The following is a 3,870-nucleotide window of genomic DNA, read 5'->3' as shown; positions in this document are numbered from 1 at the left end:
GTGCTATGCTTAGGATTGGGTCTTGTCCATCACATCATTCTCCTAATGATGTGATCCCGCTATCAACGACATCCAATGTCCATGGTTAGGAAACCGTAACCATCTATTGATCAACGAGCTAGTCAACTAGAGGCTTACTAGGGACATGGTGTTGTCTATGTATCCACACATGTGTCTGAGTTTCCTATCAATACAATTCTAGCATGGATAATAAACGATTATCATGAACAAGGAAATATAATAATAATCAATTTATTATTGCCTCTAGGGCATATTTCCAACAGCTCCATCTAGTTAGGAGACTGATGGAGGTTCAACTTTCTCACCAACCCGATATATTGCGCTGGAAGTTGACTAGCTCTGGAGTATTTACAGTTAAATCAATGTATATTGATGTTATTAATTCGAATGCTATTCCAACTTCCAAGTATGTTTGGGCTGTCAAAGTTCCTTTAAAAATTAAAGTGTTTATGTGGTTTGTCCATAAATAAGTTATTTTAACAAAGGACAACTTGATTAAACGCAATTGGACAGGACCTACTAGGTGTAGTTTCTGTGATCGGGATGAGACGATTAAGCATTTATTCTTTGATTGCCCGTTGGCCAAAGTTCTTTGGCGGACGGTCCATATTGCTTTTAATATTACTCCACCGACTTCGGTCAATGCTTTATTTGGGACATGGCTTAATGGGGTTGAGCCTGCATTAGCAAGACATATTCGGGTTGGAGTTTGCGCTTTGTTATGGACTATCTGGAATTGCAGAAATGATTTGGTTTTTAACATAACATCACGGATTCATTTTTTGCAGGTTATTTTCCGAGCTACGGTACTGATCCGTTCGTGGTCGCTACTCACTCTGATGGAGGCCAGGGAGCATTTGGTTACTGGATCTATCCGTTGGGAGATGGTAGCTCGGGATATCTTCAACCGGTTTGGATGGCGGTCATGTAATAGGATAGGCAATTAGTTTCCCTATCTATTTTTAGCCAGCCTCTGTGTGAGCTGCATTTATCCTTTGCTTTTGTCTGGCTGGAGACTGTGGAACCTTGTTGGCACTTTTTGTTATTTGGTTAATAAGATGGGCGTATGCATCGTTCTGATGCAGAGGCCGGGGAGATCCCCTTTTCAAAAAAAAGAAAAAAAAAGAAAAAAAATCACTCAGGCTCAAACTGAGCTACATCTATTTGTCATTTCTAAACAACCAGAAAGAATGAACATCCTGGTGAAAGACAAAAAACCTTAAAAAATATTGACCAGAGAGACTAAAGAGATCCACAAAGTGTCAAAAGAGTTCACATATATTCATGAGAAGTGGTTGAGTGTATCTGGATCGTATTTATCAACTTCATCCAACAATTACTATTTGCAGAAGTGGTAACTGAGAGAATTATGTCTCAATTAAGCTTCGCAGATCATCAACAAAATCCCAATTTGATGCTACTTCCATAGAGGAACTAAAGAGAAGGCAAGCTTGGTTACTAGCAATAACATTCCATAGAAGATCCGCAACAAAACATACTCTTCGATTCAGACTTGTTGTTCCCATTCTCTTTCCACACCTCCTTCTCCTTCGGGAAGTCTGAAGCATTAAGGGATGAATCATCAATACAACCACCAACTAAGCAGATGATTTCTCATATTACATTCTTGAAAGGAACCATTCTAATAGAAAACACACTTTCTAAAGATTAAACGCGACACCCATTTTTGTTCCATTTTATAAAATGAATTGCCAGTTTTCATATTCAAATGTCATATCTGAATGTAGTATGGTTAAAAATTTGCATATGCTACCTGATTAGTTAGTGTAGGCATGAGAGTCATGCACTTCTTGTTCCATTTTAGCTCTTGAGAAGCACATACCACTGAATTCCTCTTCAATAATAACTTCTCCAACTTCCTTTCTTTTGTGAAGATAATGTACCATCTCTCAAAAAAGATACTGCATCATGTCAACTCTTGGATCCATTCACAAACAGAAGGCGCTGCAATTTAGAGCAGAATAATACTCAAATCAATCGGATTTTCTAACAAAGCCGTTTAACAGAACAAAATATGCACAGTCTTGAAAAGGAATATTTCATGGTGATTTCTCAGTGAGGCGATGCACCTGGCGACTAACCGAATTGACGGGGAGGAGCAGACTGCAGGGTCAGAGAGAGAGAGATTACTTGGACCTGGACGATCGCGCGGGAGAGAGTTGAGAGGCTCATGTTGGCGACGGCGAGGGAATCAGGAGGATGGAGGGACCCGGCTTCGCCGGTGAGCATGCCGAGCTCGAGCGCCTCCTCGAGCACTTCGGGGCCGGATTGGAAGGAGCAGGGTAGCGTAGAGCGTGCAATTCCCGCGCCTCCGCGTCCGCATCTGACGACGCCTAGCGCTGGCGCGAGCATGCCGAGCTCGAGGACCTCCTCGGCTACTTATGCAATCTGATTCGAAGGGGAGGGGCGGCCTGCCAGGGAGCGACGACGCTGGTGACGAAGGGGAGGGCAGCCTGACCAGGGAGCGCCGACGGCGGTGACGAAGGGGAGGGGGCGGCCTGACCAGGGAGCGCTGGCTGTGGTGGAGAGAATGGGGAATGGAGGAGATTGTGAGGCAGTGGTGGGGAACTATCCAGAGAAGAATGTGAGGCGGCAGTGGAGAGGATCACTGACGTTTTCTTTTTTTGAGAAATCTGATGTTTTTTCTTAATACCACTACGTAGAGTACTGTAGTAGACAGTGACGGGAGGGAGAGATTGTGATTGATCACGGTGTTGTCCGAACCAAAAAAGAAATTATCTTCTTTTTATCAACCGTGTCCGATTCACCTCACATTGTTCTAATAAAAATCCATTATTTTTACAGTCATAATCATTTGATGCCTTAAAAGGTTTCCTGTATAAATAATATCTATAAAAGTTGAAAAAAAATACTGGTAAAAATTGTCACGACCAGTTTTCCAATAAAAATATTTATTGAGAAACCAATCTTTTGAGTCCAGCATGAGAGAAAACCTCCTCACTGGTAGACAAGTTCTTGATACAATAAGCCAGTAGCATAGAATATATTACAGGGTTGAGCTGGGGTTGCTCAACAAATTATTACAAGCGCGCCAATAATTATACATAATGGCGGGTTTAACACAATGGTGTGGTGGCATACTACTGACTCGAGGATAAAGCGATGGTGGAATAACACAGTGGGGAGTGTGGTAACACGACTCTCAAACTGGCATCTCATCGAGCATCGAGGTGAGGCTCGATAAATTTATTTGGGTTGCGGAAGCGGATATAATACAGTGACCAAGTCCAGGGTTGCACGAGACTGACTGGGATTCCTCTAGGCATCGGATTCGCTATCGAACTCTTCATCCATGAGATCACCTTCGTCAGCATCTGGCCAAATCAACAAGCCAGTGAGTACTTTGAAAGTACTCGCAAGACAGTTCGGACGTAAGATATAACAAATGCATGCATGAATGCGCCATGATTAATTTACCAATGCACATTCAAAATATTAGCAGGCAAGGTAAGCAAAAGGGGAATCGGCGGTAGTCTGCCTGAAATCCCGACAGAAATATAAATGGAAACCGATCGGGTGTCTGAAGCGACGCCTCGAAAGGTGAACAAATAATAACAGAAAATCATGCCACAGTCGGGCATCTTAGCGACACCACATAAAGGGCTTTAAAAGAAATGCCACAGTCGGACGTCTGAGCGACATCACAGAAAGGGCTTTAAAAGAAATGCCACAGTCGGACGTCTGAGCGACATCACAAAAAGGGCTTTAAAAGAAATGCCACAGTCGGACGTCTGAGCGACATCACAGAAAGGGCTTTAAAAGAAATGCCACAGTCGGACGTGTGAGCGACATCACAGAAAGGGCTTT

General features: G+C 42.9%; 1 long non-coding RNA gene across 1 annotated transcript; it reads right to left on the bottom strand.

Annotated features, from left to right (window-relative positions):
• Window positions 1–1,281: 1,281 nt before the first annotated feature.
• Window positions 1,282–2,680, bottom strand: LOC125553411. Its single transcript, XR_007304049.1, has 2 exons — window positions 1,796–2,680; window positions 1,282–1,580 (listed from the first exon to the last, which is right to left on the bottom strand). It is a non-coding gene; the product is annotated as an uncharacterized LOC125553411 (long non-coding RNA).
• Between the last annotated feature and the right edge of the window lie 1,190 nt (window positions 2,681–3,870).

This window comes from Triticum urartu, chromosome 4 (genome assembly GCF_003073215.2).
Source record: "Triticum urartu cultivar G1812 chromosome 4, Tu2.1, whole genome shotgun sequence".
Lineage (NCBI taxonomy): Eukaryota > Viridiplantae > Streptophyta > Magnoliopsida > Poales > Poaceae > Triticum > Triticum urartu.
Note: the sequence above shows the minus strand (reverse complement) of the source record. Positions and strands in the feature narration are given on the sequence as shown.